The sequence below is a fragment of the Thalassophryne amazonica genome, chromosome 6 (assembly GCF_902500255.1).
Source record: "Thalassophryne amazonica chromosome 6, fThaAma1.1, whole genome shotgun sequence".
In the NCBI taxonomy this organism is placed as follows: domain Eukaryota; kingdom Metazoa; phylum Chordata; class Actinopteri; order Batrachoidiformes; family Batrachoididae; genus Thalassophryne; species Thalassophryne amazonica.
In genome coordinates, this window is record NC_047108.1 from 79896848 (window position 1) to 79917116 (window position 20269).

Consider the following 20269-nt stretch of genomic DNA (forward strand, 5'->3'; position numbering starts at 1 on the left):
TTAACATTAAACCCCAATCATTTTTAACTTTAACATCAGAATTTTAACAAATGCTTTTGCAGATAGCCCCCCTTACAGTAGCCTAATAACTTATACTAGCGATTTTCAAAGTGTGGGAGAGTGAGCCCCCCTCAGAGAACAAATGAATGAATGAATGAATAAGCGAAGTGCACATCTCGGGCCGCACGGTGCATTATGGGTACGCTAAATTTTTCGGCTACCAATCCACATTCAAAGAAGCGGAAAGCAGCGAGGAGTGCTATGATTTGGACCATTTCAATTGCTGGAAAGTTGACAATTTAAAGCATTTTTGTAATTGCCGCGGACTGCCTGTTACAACCAGGACTGCATACGGCAGTAGACAGAAATGGAAAGAAGAGCTGGCTGCCCTTGCGTATGCTGCATCGGTACAGAAACTACCTTTGGTGCCAACAATGGAGGAGGAGAGAGCTGCTGTCAAAAATGACCAGTCCTTGTTGATAGTTGGAGACAAACACAATTCTGACCCCTTGAAGGCAACTGACGGATGGTTAGATGAAGTCCAGGGTCTGAAACTGTGGATATTGCAGAATATTTGCTAAGCAGGGATGAGAAATTGCTACTCCGCCGGCTTCGTAATGACTACAAGGAAGGTGGGTCTCACATATAACCTCTTGGTGTCACGTTTGTTTTGATAAGTTGACAGACATACAGTGATTTGTGCATACATGCAGTTTGTTTATAGACATGTCAATATTACAGGTTTTCTATGTCAATAATATTTTATTGAGTCTTAAAGCAAATAAATATGAAATTGGTCACTGGATCCTTGATCGCTGGTCGGCGCACTGCTTTGTTGCTTCAAGCTTCAACAACAGTCACTGCAGAAGCCGTTGATTGCAGACCCACTGCAGGGTCTGCAATCAACATAAAGAAATGATAATTTTCCCAATAAAACACCCTCAAAAACAACGGCCGCTCTGAAGGACAGATAAGGTACTCCTTAAGCAAAAAGGCTACTGATGTCAGTGGACTGAATCATTTCTTAACGATTCTCGAAAAGTACCGGCTCTCGATACCCATCCCTTGCACCCCCACCCCCCAAACAACTCTGGGGTGGCACAAGGGGGGCATGCCTCACAGTTTGAAAACCACAGACTTATATAATCTGATATGGCTTATTTAGCTTTGCAGTTTCAGCCAAAAATAGGAGAGGAAGTCAGGTGGGGGAGTACAAAATGACTAAGAATAAATGGGAAAGTCATGAAATACAGTGAAATTATTTTTTTAAAATGCAGAGTTTATCATGATAGGAACTAAAGCAGCAGCAGTGTTTGGATTCTGGTCTGACTGATGGCTCCAGGGGTGACAGGTGGTCAGTGTCTCTGGCCCTGGACAAGGCATCTTCCTACAACCCTCAGCTCCCATTTGTCATCATGACATGAATCATGATTAACCCAGCTGTGTGTGAGCTGCGTGCACACTCACGTGAGTGGCAGGTGAAAGTTATTTTTGATTGTTTTTGCTCAAGAAGTAATAAACTAATTGGACAAAAATACAAAGGGGTGGATGGGGACAAAATTTCTCTGAACAGTCTCTGAACAATTTCTTACACATCTGTCAGCAAATATCTCCTTGAGCGTTCACAGTTGCCATTTAGACCACATTATTTTGCTGAGACTGCAAACACTAAAATAGAGAACAATCTGTTGTTCGCTATGGATGCAGATTCCATGTCAGTGTTGCTGTTTGCTTGATCTGACTGCAGCTTTTCATAGACTTGATTTTGTTGAAGACAAGAGAAAATTATTTTTGGCATGTCTGGTGCAGTATTTTCATTGTTGAGATCTTACCGGCCAAGTTCATTTGAGCGTGTTCAGTTTGAAGTACCTCAGAGTTTGTTCCAGGCCCATTATTATTCTCACTTTATGTACAGTAGCACTTCTTGCTCAGGTCATACATAGGTATAATATTGCTGTGCTGATGATCCGCAGATATGCATACCTATTTACTAGGTTTTGTCTCTCAATATCCAAAACTGGAGTGAAAAGCTGGATTTCATTCAACTCTATTTTTGAACCAAGAGGGACACTGAGATGATTGATATTGGCTCTGCTAGACAGAGACAGCTATTTAATCGGGTGACTGTGTGTTTCATCATTGTGAAAGGGTTAGAAAGCTTGGTGTGATTGTTGATCCAGCATTGTCTTTGGACCAGTATACTGGAGAGGTGGCAAAGACTGCGCATTTTCACCAACACAACATTGCAATGATTAGAGCTATCCTGTCTATGGTCGTTCGTTCGTCGTTAATCCTCTGGGTTTCAACTGGAATGAAGGGCATCCAACTGCAGATTTCCAGCATGTTCGGTCTTGGGCTGCCCGCTTTGCCTCTCCCCAGGACAAGTTTGATGGTCTTCAGTTCGTTGTCCGGGGTCCTGTGCCAAGTTGTCACCGGCCGTCCTCTTTCCTTTTCCCCTATCCTGTCTATGGAGGATGCCAAAATACTGATTCATGCCTTTGTGTTGTCCAGAATTGACTACTGGTATTACTTTTGGTTTACCATAATGTATGTGATACTTTCAGATGATTACAAATAAGGCTGCTAGAGTTTTAACAAGAACTATATTTGACCACATCACACACCTGTATTGGCCTCCCTTCATTGGCTTCCTATGGCCAGAATCCCCTTGCAAAAGAGATTCTGAATCTCAATGGGATTATTCCTGGTTAAATAACGGTTAAATAAAATTAAAAAATAAAATAAAATAAAATGAATGTGAGAGCAAGTTTTAGGGTTGTGTTGGCTTGCAAAATTATGAATGGATGTGTGCCTTCTTATCTTACAGAACTTATCGAGCCTTATGTACCATCTCGTGCAGTATAGTCTCAGGATGCAGGTTTTGTCTGTGTTCCTGAAGTTAAGAGGAAGTCAACAGGATGTAGAATGTTTGCTTATCATGCTCTGACTTTGTGGAATGGACTGGCAGCAAAGGTCAGAAACTCAATTCTGCTTAATCTTTTAAATACAATCTTAAGCATACCCGTTTTTCTGTTACAATGGGACATGCATTTTTAATAACAAAAATGTTATATATATATATATATATATATATTTGAAGTACAGGAATATGGATAAATTTGGTTAAAAAGCCTCATACCTTTGTGAAAGTCCTATTTTTTTTCTTTACTTTTTTAACATCAACTTAATAATTTCACCAGTTTTTGTGTTTTTGTTTATCGATAGTGGAACCCAAATGATTGTGGTTGCTAATAAGATGGTGAGCATGTTGGGTTTTTTTTTTCTTTCTTGTTTCATTCGATTTTTAATAGCAGACCTCTGTAAGAAAAATCCAATAATTTACTGTATATGAAAGTTTGGCTAAGGCAGGACAAACGTAGCACAAAAAAGGCAACTACTCGTGGTGAAAGTAGAAAACTTTCTCCGGATGACTGCATTTCCCATCATCACATGATATTCACTTTGTAATTCTACTGCGTATTCAATATTCATCATTTTTTCAATTTGTCTTATGACATGGTGTGTACTTCCTAGCACTGTGTATCATTGCAGTAGTTTACTAGCATTTGCTCTAATTTAGTTACCTATTATTCGACTGAAACAGGAAATGTTTTCCAAATATTGGCGACATTCCATGTGTGTCCCATCAATGCACAGAAGAAGCAATGTTTGGTGGACTTTGATGGCAGTGGCGACCTGCCGACCCTATAGGAAGGTTGAAGTTATCATTAAACTGTTAGACACTTTGTAACAACTCACAGCTGGTAGCTGAAACACAAAGTTCGACAAAATCAAGAAAAAAAACAAATGGAATTTGACTGATATTATAATACTCAAAATAATGCAACTGAATGGATATTTGTATGCAGGAATAAAGCTTTTTCACATAGTCATTTGGGTGTTCTGAGTAAAATTTGGAGGGGAAAAAAATTAATTTCATCCATTCCAGAATAAAGGTGTTACATAAAATAATGTGGAAGAAGTGCAGCACTGTGAATACTTTCTGGATGCACTGCAAGCTGCCTCTGTTCACAGAAGAAGGTGTTTGTCTCTGAGGACACCCCAGATTGCATGGTGGGGACTAGTACTACACAGCTTGGTGGTAATTCCAAGCTGTATCAAGACTTGGGAAAGCAGGCTGTGTGGATAGACAAGGAGACATTTGTTTGCGGAATCTGTGAGCAGGTGACACACCATCTGTGGTCCAAGTGGCGTTTGGCCTGCTTACAAAGGAATTGCAGCACTACATTCCTCCAAACATACACCTCTACCCATCACAGTGATGGCAAATGATTCTACAGTGTTGATGATACATGACTCTGCTGTTGGTGTCTTGGGCTGGCTACTTTGAGCAGTTGTTGGACATCCTTGGTGCCGGGATTCTGGGGACTGGTCTGTGGTTAGCCACTGAATGTTCATGAGATTGCAAAGGTGGTGAAACTGCAGAGGGTCAGTAAAGAGGTAGAGATCTGCAGTACTGGTTCTGAACACCATCAGCCAGGTGGACATGTTGTTCCCCTGCTATTGCAAGCATTCTTTGTTTCCAAAGACAGGTGTCATCCCAACAGACTGGAGGAAATGTCTGATTGTCCCTCTCTAGAACGAAAAGTCTGATTGCCTGATTGCTGGTCAACATATTTACAAGGGTGATTCTTCACAGCATTCAGTCCTAGTTACTTGTCACACATTGACCACAGCAGTCTGGCTTGAGCTCCAAGAGGGCAGTCATTGACAGTACAATAGTATGGACTCTTTGAACACATCTATGAATATCAGCAGTTCAGCTTGCAAGTGCTGTGTGGAGTGGAGGCAGAAGGCACCTTGACACTTGCATGCATTTAACCCCCCACTGCCGTGCAATTCTTTGCGCTAATGCGACCCTCTTTGTCACGCTAGAGGCTGCAATTTGTGCCACTGGATGCTGCGTTATACAAAATAATTATTTTGTCATGGATTAATCATTTGCTCTCAGAGTTTGGCTGATGAAACTACCTCTAATCTCTCCCAGAATCAAAGAGGAATGTTCTACAGCTGCAGCTTTTTTCGTGTGCTTCATGAGGTGTAGAACGCATTTGGAATCATCTCAAAGGTAATTATTTGTAATATTTCTACTGTAATGGCTTGGTAAAACCATTGCATTTTCATTCCTTCTCATGAGTATCTGTGAAATTATGCATATTATAGATTTAACATCTAGTCATAATCATTCAGATGAGCTGCGCTGTGATGTGCTGCACTGACGCAATGACTCAAACACACAGTGTTTTTGAATTGGTGCAATGTTCACGTGTAGTTCACAAAATTAATGTGTGCCAGAGATTTTGAACATTTTAAAAATTTACTTTGCACACTGCATGCAGCCGTGCACGTATACAACAGTTTTTGTATAAAGGCTGAGTAGATCCTTGTCATTTGATTGGTGCTTGTATGTCACATGACAATGGATTACTCGTCCTATTTGTGTTGTGTCGCATTACTGTGCAAATTTGGTTCCATACATTTTGTACCATTGCACGCTGCGTCAGCCATGTGTGCGCACACACTAGTGGGGGTACGTTTAGCTAAACATGGCGGAGTTTGTTTTGCTGCCGGATGATGATTTGAAGGAGTTAATTGATGGTGCTAATTCTTCTAACACAAATAAACAATCCAGTACGCCAAGCTGTATGGAGGCATGAAGAGCTGTTAGGATGAAAAGCTGGACAAATTTCTGAGGCCGATTTTTTGCTAGACTGAGAAAAGTGCACACAGCAGTCTGTACACGAGTTCAGTGCACGGCATCATGGGCTACATCGTCAGAATTGTTTTTTGCAAGTAGACTGAGAACAATTTTGGACTCCTGTTTAAAGTTAGTGTTGGACTGTTGACGTCAAAGCACCAGTGACACACACCAAAATGTAATTAAGTCACTTTTCTGTTGTTTATAAATTAATAAAATATCAAATGATAAGGATCTATTTTAGCCGTTATTTAAAACAAATAGTGAATGTTTTTTTTCATTCTTTCAATGGAACAAATATTTCATGAACGTCATGAATGGAACATTCCATCATTCACAACAAGTTGAGACCGTGGCCTGCTCCCGTGTCCATAAAAATCATAGAGGGATATGCTTTGCAAACTTAATACCCATTACTATATTGGATCATGTTGAAATTGAGGATGGCCCAATGGTTGTTTCAGCAATATCAAAGGTTTCATGTCTGCTACCTACAATGCGTGTGGAATGTCTCAAACCTAAACCTACTTCTAGGCATCTTATATATGCCACTCTGGAACCACCCCTAAACCCAAACAGCTCAACTGTCAACCCCACTGAGGTCCTTAGACTGGGTCTCATTAACATAAGATCACTGTCCTCAGAATCATTGTTGATTAATGATTTAATTATTGATCATCACTTAGATATGATTGGGTTATGTGAAACCTGGCTTAAACCTACAGCTGTCCTCCCCTTAAATGAGGCCTGCCCACCAGCATATACATTTAGTCACGTCCCTCATGATGCGAAGCAAGGCGGGGGTGTAGCTCTTATTTATAAATCTAGGTTTAGCTTATTAGCGGTTGGGGGTCACAAATATAACTCGTTTGAGCATCTGATTCTCCGCTCCGCTCAGGATATTACGCATTGCCGAGGTCAGAAGAATAAAAATCAGCCGTATTACTTTGCCACTGTATATAGGCCTCCTGGCCCATATTCTGAATTCTTAGATGAATTTGGTGCGTTCATTTCTAACTTGTCAACGAGAGCAGATAACATTCTGATCACTGGTGACTTTAACGTTCATATAAATAAGCCTTCTGATCCCCTCTGCAAAATCATTTATGGAAATTGTGGATGCATTAGGATTTTGGCAATGCATTCGGGATTCGACACACATTAGTGGAAATACCCTGGATCTGGTTCTCACACGTGGTATTGCTGTCTCGAATATTGACATCATGCCTCTTACATCAGTGGTCTCTGATCACTCACTTATTAAGTTTACAGTTTCACTGCCGTGTTTAGTGGAACAACAACCTTATTTATCATTACGGCGATGCATCAACTCCTCAACTAAGACTGAACTAGAAGCTAGATTTCCTGATGTCTTAGCCTCACTTTTGACAAATACCCAGTCAGTAGACAGACTTGTGGATAGTTTAAACTCAGTGCTCAAAATGACACTCGACATGATTACACCACCTGTGTTGAAACCGCGCTCACCCCAAATTGCCCCCACTCCCCCTCACCTTGGTTCAATGATTACCTGCGTGACCTCAGCATAAAGCAAGAGGTCTAGAATGGACAATGGTGTTGTTCAAAATTAGAAGTATCCACCTTGCATGGCGTGATGCTATCTTAGACTATAAGCATGCACTATTGGCTACAAAGTGGACCTATTACTCTGATATCATCAACAAAAACAGCATAACTCAAAGTTCTTGTTCAACACGGTGGCAACACTTATTCATGGACAACCACCTGTAGTTCGCATCTCCTTTAAACAGCACAAGATTTCCTGGATTACTTTGAGAAGAAATAGATAACATAGGTTGAACATATCCCAGCATGCCTTAACCCAGTCACTACACCCTGCTATTGAGGTGGGCGCCACTACTGAGGTATTATCTAGATTTACAGAATTTGATGGTATCTCTCTAGACATGCTGACGAAACTCGTAACGTCAACAGAAAGCACAACCTGTTTATTTGATCCTATACCAACAAAACTGTTTAAGGACCTGTGTCCCACTCTTGGGCCGATAGTGCTGGAAATTATTAATCTTTCTTTAACTTCTGGATCTGTTCTTAAATGTTTCAAATATGCAGTGATTAAACCATTACTTAAGAAACCTAATCTTGACCCTAGTGTATTGAAAACTATCGGCCGATATCAAATCTATCATTTTGCTCTAAAATTCTGGAAAAAGTGGTGTCACGGCAGCTTGTAGACTATTTTACTGAGAATAATCTCTTTGAGCCGCTGCAGTCTGCTTTTAGAAAATATCATTCCACAGAAACGGCTCTCACTAAAGTGGTGAATGATCTTCTGCTTACAATGGATTCGGACACCACTACGGTTCTGTTGCTGTTAGATCTCAGTGCTGCATTTGATACAGTGGATCATCATATTCTATTTGATAGGCTGGAAAATCATTTTGGGATTACTGTGAGTGTCCTTGCATGGCTGACGTCATACTTGACCAGTCATTCTCACTGTTTTGTACAGTAACACTACCTCTATCCTTAGTGACATGAAATTTGGGGTTCCTCAGGGGTCTGTTTTGGCCCCCTGCTTTTCTCCCTTTATATACCACCCCTTGGGCACATATTGCAGCATTTTGGGATTACCTTTCACTGCTATGCAGATGATACTCAGTTATATATGCCGATAACTGTTGGTAATCTCGTTCACATAAAATCCTTAGACGATTGCCTTGCATCAGTGAGAAGTTGGATGTCTAGAAACGTCCTACTTTTAAACTCTGAAAAGACTGAAATGATGGTTCTTGGTCCAGAGAGACATCGGCATCAATTTCACCAGTTAACACTCAGCCTCGGCTCGTGTGTCATACATCACACTGACAAAGTGAGGAACCTTGGGGTAATTTTTGATCCTTCGTTGTCCTTTGGTCTCCATATTAGAAATATTACTAGTACTGCTTTCTTCCACCTGCGAAATATAGCGAAGATTTGTCCCATCCTGTCTATGGCTGATGCTGAGACCTTGATCCATGTGTTCATCTCTTCTAGACTGGACAACTGCAATGTTCTATTTTCTGGTTTACCGCAGTCTAGCATTAGGGGTCTCCAATTGGTTCAGAATGCTGCAGCCAGACTTTTGACACGAAGCAGAAAGTTTGACCACATTACAACCATTTTGGTGTCTCTTCACTGGCTTCCTGTCCTAGTGAGATCAGATTTTAAGGTTCTGCTACTAACCTATAAAATTATTCATGGACTGGCACCTCCCTACCTTACGTACCGGCCCAGGCTTTACGTTCTCAGGGTGCAGGACTACTTTGTGTCCCTAAGGTGAATAAGAGGTCTGCGGGTCACAGAGCTTTCTCTTATCGTGCCCCTGTTCTGTGGAATGATCTCCCTGCGTCAATAAAACAATCAGATTCTTGTGGAGGACTTCAAGTCCAGACTTAAGACGCATTTATTTTCCCTTTCATATGGCTAGCATACTGGTGCAGTTTTGTTTTACGCTTTTTACTCTTTTAATTCATGTTAGAAGTAGGCCGCGGCCTCAACGTCACCTAAATTCTGGGTCTTTTAGAGAAGCTTAGGGCTAGCGGCCGGTGATCACCTTAGTATTTCTTCTGTTTTTCTTGTTGATTAATGCTGCCAAATTATACAGTATTTTTTGTCTTTCTGATGCCTGATTCTGTTTTTTCTCTGTTTAAGGTGCAGCTCCATCCAGAGATGGGAGTTGTGTTTGTGTTGGCGATCCTCCTGTCCTGTGCACCAACAGCAATTCTTGTATATTCGTCCGTGAATTGTTCTGTGAATTATTTCTGTAATTTATGTCTGTAGCATGGCCCAAGCAGAGGGTCACCCCTTTGAGTCTGGTCTGCTTGAGGTTTCTTCCTCAGAGGGAGTTTTTCCTTACCACTGTTGCTCTGGGGGTTGGTAAGGTTAGACCTTACCTGTGTGAAGTGCCTTGAGGCAACTCTGTTGTGATTTGGCGCTATATAAAGGAAATAAATTGAAATTGAAATAAATAAATTGAACTGAATTCACCTTATGAAATATTCGTACCATTGGACTCATAAACATTTATTATTTGTATAACAATGAGTTTACTCTCTGGCACGCTAGATTGCATGCCAGTGCGGGGATTGAATTTGTGCATATGTCAAGGTACCATCTCTTCTTTGGGGAGGTGATGGTCTAGTGGTTAAGCATTGGGCTTGAGACCAGAGCATCCTCGGTTCAAACCCCAGCCTGACTGGAAAATCACTAAGGGCCCTTGGGCAAGGTCCTTAATCCCCAGGTTTCTCCAGGTGTGTAGTGAGCGCGTTGCCTGGCAGCACCCTGACATCGGTTTTGTGAGGCATAATATTAAAGCGCTTTGAGCATCTGATGCAGATGAAAAAGCGCTATATAAATGTAATCCATTTTTTCCAGTGAAATCAAGCGGTGGTCAGCAGTGTGTTCAGTGCCTGCACTTGAGATTTTGTCAGCTTGCTCACAGATCTGTAATTTATTTGCCAAGACAAATAAAGCTTCCCATACACTCATGAGGACATTCTGGGTTTTATTTCACAACCAATTTCTAACTTGAAAATATTTAGGTCTGAAATTGAATGTCTGTTTAGATCTACATGTTTACCTTTTCTAACAATGCCAAATGTTTGTTGTTTGTTTGTTTTTGTTTTTTGGGGGGGCCATATGGGAAAGGTAAACAGCTCCAGGTAATTTTTCTTTAATTTGGACTATAATCAACTCAGGTTGAACAGCCACAATTCAGATGGCAATATTATAGACATACTGTCATCAACACATCTGGAAAGGCTTTGTGCTTTTAAATAGTATGTGTTGTTGATTGTGGGTGGGGGGGGTATGTTGGTGGCATTGGGGGCAGTCAACCATGTGGAAGACCTCTCAACATTCTCCATAGGAGGCTGTTTTCTTTGAATTCCAAAAACAAACTCTCAGGTAATGATGTTAAATGTGTTTTCGTTTCATTCACAGGACATCAAATGCATCATTAACACAGCACCACTCTGTGAGAATGAGCACCACGTTTGGCTTTTTACACTGGCTGATGCTTGTCTGTAAATGTCATATGTGTTTGTGAGTGGGCACGTGTGCGTGCACGCATGCCACCCTGGTCTCCTCTCATCTGGTCGGACCCTCTAGCTGGTAATCTGAGCATAGAGATTAGAAAGAAAAACAGGAGAGAAGAATGTCTTTGGTTGAGCAAGTGAGGAATTTACAATGGCCTTCAGGCTGCTTTGACCTCTCTTTTTCTCTTGCTATCTCGCTCATGCACACACACATGCGCACACACAAATACTTAAAAGGTGATTCACTTTTAATATTGTGTTATTTATACTGTTCCTGTCAATTAATTACAACAACACTGGATTCAGTGATGACATTGTTATGTCCACTTACTGGAAAGTCAAGCCAAACATAAGCACAAACCAAATGGACGTTATCTTTCTCCTGTCAATACGGTGCAGCAGTGCAAATTCTCAGTTCTCCTTGTCCTGCATGTTTTTCACCCCTCTGTGCTGTTTGTATTTGATTTGCTAAATCACGTTTCCAGGTAAAATGTTGATGTCTCCTGCTTTCTGAATGACTGAACACTTGTCAAATCAGCAATATTTGCAATTTTACAACTTGACTATACTGTTATCCCCTTCTACATAATGATTTATAGGTTATAGCATCAGGTGACTGGGGTGTTAGTATAGCTGCACTCTGACTTATTGATCATCAGTGAAACGTGCTTAATCTCTTAAAGCTGATCAGAATGATAGCTGCAGAACAGTACCTGTGTCTCAGGTGATGCGATATACAATGATCTGGTCTTCCAAGACCAGAGGCAGAACCAACTGTGTGAAATGAGACGGTCTAGCCCACAAAGCATTTTGCAATTGCGTCATTAGCTTACCCCGTCACCTAGCAATCTTAACGCCTGCTGCAACAAGTTAGCGTAGTGGGCGTAACTCATAGTTTCATAATAATTTTAATACTTATTGAGACTATTATATTTATTATTATTATTTACACTTTAATTAGTATAGACATTACTTATTTATAATTGTCCCTCCTTTTTTTTTAACAAATCATTTTGTCTTAGGCAAGGGTGCAATTTAGAGCTAGAAATTGGGGGGGGACCAAGTGCGAGGCCCGCAGGGCCGAAGCCAACGGTCTCGAGATAAGCTCAGATGCATTCTGAGCATCCAGAACAGTAATTTTAATGTTTTGAGAAGACCATAAAGTGGACACCATTTGACTTATGCAATTTGAAACTGAGGATATAAGTACTTTATTCTGAGAATAGCCAGCATTGATTTTATTAACATCCTGGTGTAAATAAGGTATCACCACATGTGTAGAACTCAAAAAGAATGATAACTTGAGTTTTCATTAAAAAAAACAACTGCAATGTGGTAAAATGTATTCATAAATATGAAAGAACACGCTCTTAATAATTATTAACTATCGCATACTGTATTTTTTTTCCCTCAAGATTTGTTTTTGTATAAGTTTGAAAAACAACAGACCATAAGTTTAGGATAAATTACTTATCATGAATTTAATGTCCGAAGTGGCACTAATGACAACGCTCATACTGAACATAATTTCGCTTGCATAGACTGATTTTGGAGATCAAGCAATAATTGCAGATGGGCTTTCTGAGGTCCCACATACACTCAACAAAAATATAAACGCAACACTTTTGGTTTTGCTCCCATTTTGTATGAGATGAACTCAAAGATCTAAAACTTTTTCCACATACACAATATCACCATTTCCCTCAAATATTGTTCACAAACCAGTCTAAATCTGTGATAGTGAGCACTTCTCCTTTGCTGATATAATCCATCCCACCTCACAGGTGTGCCATATCAAGATGCTGATTAGACACCATGATTATTGCACAGGTGTGCCTTAGACTGCCCACAATAAAAGGCCACTCTGAAAGGTGCAGTTTTGTTTCATGGGGGGGATACCAGTCAGTATCTGGTGTGACCACCATTTGCCTCATACAGTGCAACACATCTCCTTTGCATCATCCGTGAAGAGAACACCTCTCCAACATGCCAAACACCAGTGAATGTGAGCATTTTCCCACTCAAGTCGGTTACGATGATGAACTGGAGTCAGGTCGAGACCCCGATGAGGACGACGAGCATGCAGATGAGCTTCCCTGAGACGGTTTCTGACAGTTTGTGCAGAAATTCTTTGGTTATGCAAACCGATTGTTTCAGCAGCTGTCCGAGTGGCTGGTCTCAGACGATCTTGGAGGTGTACATGCTGGATGTGGAGGTCCTGGGCTGGTGTGGTTACACGTGGTCTGCAGTTGTGAGGCTGGTTGGATGTACTGCCAAATTCTCTGAAACGCCTTTGGAGACGGCTTATGGTAGAGAAATGAACATTCAATACACGAGCAACAGCTCTGGTTGACATTCCTGCTGTCAGCATGCCAATTGCACGCTCCCTCAAATCTTGCGACATCTGTGGCATTGTGCTGTGTGATAAAACTGCACCTTTCAGAGTGGCCTTTTATTGTGGGCAGTCTAAGGCACACCTGTGCACTAATCATGGTGTCTAATCAGCATCTTGATATAGCACACCTGTGAGATGGGATGGATTATGTCAGCAAAGGAGACGTGCTCACTAACACAGATTTAGACAGATTTGTGAATAATATTTGAGAGAAACGGGTATTTTGTTTTTTTAGAAAATCTTTGAGGGAAATGGTGATATTGTGTATGTGGAAAAAGTTTTAGATCTTTGAGTTCATCTCATACAAAATGGGAGCAAAACCAAAAGTGTTGCATTTATATTTTTGTTGAGTATAGCTTTTCTGATTTTCTTTTCTAACTTTCAGAATTTAATAAATTAGCATATGGTCCATTGATACTTATGTGTAGACATTAGTCCCTAGAGGCAACTATCTTTGGTTTCAAATCTGGGCAAATGCAGTCCCAGAAAATTCCGAATGTGACAAACAAGAAACAGGTGTTGTAAACACGTCAATGCTGCTAAAAATACAAACTTGCAGAAACAAAAATACTATTCTGACATGGTTTTGCACATAAGACTGGCATAGCATGTTTCAAGTACACACATATGTATATGTCAGAAGGTGGGGGGGACATACTATATTCTGTCCCCCCTGGTTGAAAAGGTGGGGGGGACATGTCCCCCCTATCTCCCACCAAATTGCGGCCATGGTCTTAGGAAAGAAAAATCCTGCAATGACTCATGGAATTGTTTGGGCCATGAATGATACACCTGCTGTCCCACCCGGAAACCAAACGTTCTTTGAATGTTCATTGAATGTTTGCATGAGAATGTTTGCAAATGTGGCATCAACACTGCATGAACATCATATGAACAATGAACATTATACAAACGTTCACAAGTGTTCACAAACATCATATGAACAGTTGCAGCAGAACATTAAATGAACATTTGTAGAATGTTCGAATGTGAACATTACCTGTCCTCATTCTTTGTTCATATGATGTTCGTACAGTGTTCTTGCTCAATTATCTACAATTTTTGTGATTGAGAACTAAAAAAATAAGTAAAACAAACTTTATAAATGTTTTAAAATTCAATAGGTTTTATTCCAATAGTGACTTGCAATGTGGAATTCACATATAAAATCAATAATGGAGAAACTTTTGAAATCACTTAATAACTTGATATCACTTGATAACAGAGGAATTCATCTTTACAGAATTAAACATCATTGCTCAAAAAGCACATAAAATGAAAAAATTTAAACGTTACAAAACATTTCTTAAGCGGTAAACCACAGACGCTACTCCAAAAAAATGTTCAGACATAATAAGAATAAATCTTCTAGAATTAATAATGAAACCTAAAAAAAAAAATAATCTATTGATCTACATACAACTGATAATACACATTTTAGGAGCAAAAATAAATTCAACTTAAACATAAATCACCGCTTGAAACAAAAACTACAACAATCTTTTAGACATCTACATACAATTAATAAAACATCATATTTAAGAGCAAAACTGTGGACAGTTTTAACACAAACATTACTATCAATAAATTCCCTGAGAAAATTCCTATGGAAGTTTTTAATCACATAGATTTGAAGACTCAGTATGACATTAGTCAGATACGACAATGCAACTGAACACACATCATTTTAAGAGCGAAACTGAACAGTTTAACACAAACATATTACAATCAATAAATTTCCTGAGGAAATTCACATGATAAAAAATATACAAAAATAATACAAAATTATTAATTTAAATTAATGTTTGATCCCCAGATAAAAAGTTTCTCTCAAAGTAAAATTAAATTTTATCAAAAATATTCCATGTACAATGCAAATTAAATGATGCTACTAATCTGCCCATAAGCTTTGATATTATAGAATATAAACATCCTCATATCATATAAAATACCCTCAGCCGTATGTGCAGTCTTCTTAATAATTACTTAATTGGTATCCCAGTGCTAAGTGTAATATATATATATACAGGTGGGGCCAAACGTTTACATACCCTGGCAGAAGTTTAGTTTTTTTGGCAATTTTTTAGAGAATATGAACGATAACACAAAAACTTTTTTTTTCCCTCATGGTTCATGGTTGGGTGAAGCCATTTACTGGCAAACAACAGTGTTTACTCTTTTCAAATCAGAATGACAACACAAACTACCCAAATGAACCTGATCAAAAGTTTACATACCCCTCTTCTTAATACCATGTACTGCCTGTCTTTTTGTGGTAGTTGTGGTAGTTCTGAGGGTAAAGCTGCCACTTCAGTGTTTTGGACTGTATTTACATCAATTATGAAGAAATGCAAACAATATGGTACTCTATGGTAAATCTGCATGGACAGTTCTGAAAAACTGAGTGACTGTGCAAGAAGAAGAAGAGTGAGGAAAGCCACCAAGATACCCAGAAGAAGTTATAGGCTTACGTGGCTGTGACTGGAGAAATTCTGCACAGTGCAAGCTTTGCATTTTGTATCACCAGTTATCCATCTTCATGATGAAGTGTATAGAGGAGGATTTTCTTTAAAAAAAAAGTTTAGCTACAAATTGCCAGAAGATACATCTGAGATGCAAGCCTGGATTTGATCTGTTTTGGTGAAAGAAAATCCTTCTGTGCTCTACTATCCCAATCTGAATTCATAAGCCGCATTCCTTGAAATGAGACGGCCTAGTCGCACCACTATGATGCATGCGGTCGACAAATGCAGCCTGAGCAGGCCACTGTTTTGCAAGTTACTTATACGAGTACATTCAAACAACAGTGACCGCTAGGACTCACCAATTAGCAACAAGGCTTCACAAGTAACTTGATAGACCTGTCTCTCTATATTCTATAATTATGAGCACTGCACATGTTAGAACACGCCTCTCCATGTAACGTGGAGTTGCATCAGGAAGGGCGTCCAGCATAAAACCTGTGCCAATTCAATATATAAATCCACCTCAGGTCTGCTGTGGCAACCCTGAGTGAAAAATAAAGGAGTAGGTGAAGGGACTCACTTTACATCTTAGTAGAAGATGCCAACATGGGTCAAAATAGGATGTTCTTTGGTCCTCATATGTATCTATCGTAACTGAAAACTTCAGAGCTGAATATGCAGTAATTTTTATGAAGTTACTTATGGAAACCTTTACAAATAATGTGAAGGAGGAGGCACATGCACAAGGTTTGAATTTTATACTGCTGCAGTCGATGGAACCTGAGATCCCAGAATTTCCAGATTACATCTTGGAAAAAATGCTTTTAATTAAATTATGAGGTGATGGTCAAATTATTGGACTTGTGACCAGAAGATCTTCAGAAAAGAAAATCACTCAGGGCACTTGGGCGAGGTCCTTAATCTGTTTTTGCTCCCATTTTGTAGTGAGTTCCTTGCATGTCAACTCTGACATTGTTGTGTGTTTGAATGGATGAATGTGATGCATCACTGTAAAGCACATTGACCATGAAAGCACTATATAAATGCAGTCTATTTACCATATGAAAATAAAAAGAAAACATTTGTCTCCCCTCTAATTCATTATGACAATTCAAGTTCAAATTAACTGTCCGTCACTGTCTCCCTGTTTCCATTTTATGTAATTTTTGGCACTTTCAGTCTCAGTTGAAAGTCTCCCACATTTCTTTGAATCTATAAATCTAAGTATATTTAGTGCAACACAGTGACCTTTGACTCTTGAACAGCATGCAGTTTTTGCCCATGTGGTTCAACATTCAAAAATTTTCCAAAAAGAATCATTTGTTGAATAACAAAATTACAGTGGTGACAAAAACAAAAAAAAAAGACTTAGATCATAAAATTTTGAATGGGTTACTAACAATGAAGGAGAAAAACAAATCATCAAATTTACTTATCAAAATTGTAGGATGTCGAAAGCCTTTCTGCACTAAAGCACTACAGCATATCCACAACAGCTTGCAAGTGATGTCACGCTCAGTCAGCAATGACCACTTCATCAGCCAGGAAGATAAGCTTGATGTGAGCACTGTGAGTGAGGTTTCACAGCTGTAAGGAAAGTCAAGTCGGAGCGTCCGGCAGATCACCTGACCTGCTTCGATCCATCACAGCCAGTCTGTTGAAGAGGGCAGAGAGGCAGGAAGAGCGTTACGGGTCCTTGCACACATGCAGGGGACAGGTGTTAGGGACAGGAGGTGCCGTGTGGCCTGGAGGTGTGGTCAGATGGCAACACACCTGTCCCTACTTGCATAGGCGCGTCTGGTTACACACACATAGGCATGCACACGTAAGCCTACTCAGTCTGTCCTGACATGCAACTTTAGACCAGCTAGGCTGCAGTGTGCTTCTGTCCACCGTGAAAAGCAAAACCAAATCCTGCTACGCCAAGAAAAATATGGCAAGATTAACTCTAAAGTAATCTGATCCTGATGGGTGAGGCAAGGGGACATGTGCAATGAACAAGGGGGTGCAATACGGGGACATGAATCAGTGTGAAGGTTTGGTTACAAGTAGAACGGTGACCACGAATGTGATTTATTACTGTTTTGACATGCACTGTGTCTCCGAGCTCTTAGTGTGTGATGTTCATGTGTAGAAATGGAACGCAAGAATTTAACTGCAATCACTTTTGCTTATAAGCAACCTGCTGCTCAAATGGTGCAAAATGCAGCTGATCAAATTCTAAACAAGATTAAGAGATTTGAACATAATCAAAAGCAATCAAAGCAAAACAAGATAACATAAACTAAAAATAAACTCCAATAATGAATGCAAATTCTAATAATACACCATAACAATGCACAAAATTACCAAATTCAAGCGCTGATAATACAGAACAAATGTGCAACTCATAGGCCCCTTCACATGTATTGCAAAGTTTGGACGAAGTGCGCACTTAGTGCGCATGACGCAGGAATCGTGTGCAAACAGTGTGAAATCATCCCTGCCTCTAACGCCTCATACACCTGTTGCTAAAACTATTTGCGCACGCAAGCAGCTGAAACACAAAGTGTGTGCGCTGTGTGAACCCATCACACCCTCTCGTGGCAGGTGTCGGCCAAATTCCAGCTGACACACGTGAACACCTAACACTGCTCAGATGGCACTTAGAAAATATGTGGCCAGTCGCACTAAGAACACGACAACAGACTGCAGACGATCACTGTCGTACTGGCAGAGAAATGTGTCTAAGTTCCACACAACTGTGGCTTTGGAGTGTGCGCTGAGAACTGACAGGAGGTGTGGCTATGACAGAAGCAGCTGTGGTGATCTGTCATTCTGGACATTCCAGCTACACAACACCTACTGTGTTTGAACAGACATGGACTAACAACTGTCCACTGTGAGGCATGTGTGTCTGATTGCTGTATTTATGTAGACATATATAAAAACATATATTGCAGTGGTGACAAGCTGCAGCCAGCAAGCACGCACACGGAGCAGACACTGACAGCCCCCCAGGTTGAAACGGCCCGTCAGATCAGAACACGCAGTGACAGATCTGACCATCACGGCACCCATGTGAGCTCTGTTCCACATGATGTGGTGTCTGTGCTGCGGCGCGCCGTCCACAAGACACGCGTATCGGGCAGGAAACGCGTAGCAGACTGGACGCACCTGACCAGTAGATGTGGACATGATCAGAGCATACTGCTTCTCATTCATGTCATTTCATGACTGTATGTCAGTGACCATGGGTCATCACCAGAGGAACAGACGGATCATATTTGTATAGCCCGCTTGATAAATGCGGTGTTTTTATATGGTGTGAGATTTAAATTTTTTTTTTTTTTTTTGTAATACTGCCATGTCCTTCCGGATATGAGGCAGCTTCCCGCAGCTTTCAAAGATTAGCTCTGTAGCTCAGTGGTAAAGTTGCTGACTAGCAACCAGAGCTTTTGAAAGGCATGAGTTTGCGTCCCGGGTGGTTTTGTTTTTTTCGTCTTTTTTTAAAATTATTCCACATAAGCAGCACGATGTGGTCCCACTGGTACCGGCTGGTTTTTATTTTTTATTTATTCCACATGAGCAGCGCCATGTGCTGCACCTGGCACTGTTCCTGCTCAAAAGCCACCAGCGCATGCATGGACTCTCGCATCTGGTTCATGCACGCCTGCCCGTCTGTGCGATGTTTCATGGTGCGCTAATTTCGAATTGTTTTGTGCTGTTTCGCCATAATCAACCAGACGTCGACCAAACTTCGCACTATGTCTGAAGGGGCCCATACTCCAGTGCGACTTAAATATGTTTTTTTTTTTTTACGCTTCAGGGGGCATTTTTTTTGACAGTTGCACCTTGGATTCTGGAAAATATGGCACAGCAGATCATAATTATGGAACAGAAAACTAATCCATAATAAAGCTGTGCAGCAGTTAAAATCTCACAAAACTGACAATGTTTAGGTCCTACCTAAATCCTAACGTTATAATGTAGGCTTATTTTTGTAACATGTTGCAAAATTACAGCTCATTTTAATGAAGAGAATATATTTATCTGGGGGGGATTCCATGGTTAATATCGTCTCTTCCTTCGTGCAGATGACCTGCAGAAGGAATCTCATGGACGCATGCATGAGGTTTGGAGATTTTGCCAGCAAAGATCAGCTAATCAATACAACTCTGGATTTTCCAACGAAAGCCTCTGTACAACATTAGGGGTCTCCAACTAGTTCAAAATGCTGCTCCCAGTGAGATCAGATTTTAAGGTTCTGCTACTAGCCTATAAAACTGTTCACAGACTGGCACATCCCTACTTAGCTCACCTAATTAAACCCTACGTACTTGCCCCTGTTCTGTGGAATGATCTCCCTGCATCAATAAAACTGTACAGACTTTCAAGTCCAGACTTAAGATGCACTTATTTTCCCTTTGTTATGACTAGCATACTGGCATAGTATGTTACTATGCTTTTTACTCTTTTAAATTCATTTTATTAGGAAATGGAGCGGGCCGCGGCCACAACTTTATCAAAAGTCTGGGTCTTTTAGTGAAGCTTAGGGCTAGTGGCCGACCTCCTCCGATCACCTTAATATTATTTCCTTTGTTTTTCTTGTTACTTAATGCTGACAAGTTATACTGTACTTGTTGTCTTT

General features: G+C 40.3%; 1 long non-coding RNA gene across 1 annotated transcript; it reads right to left on the reverse strand.

The window, feature by feature from the left end:
• Positions 1-336: 336 nt before the first annotated feature.
• Positions 337-18895, reverse strand: LOC117511667. Its single transcript, XR_004561029.1, has 4 exons — positions 18884-18895; positions 10427-10435; positions 8336-8341; positions 337-420 (listed from the first exon to the last, which is right to left on the reverse strand). It is a non-coding gene; the product is annotated as an uncharacterized LOC117511667 (long non-coding RNA).
• Positions 18896-20269: the final 1374 nt, after the last annotated feature.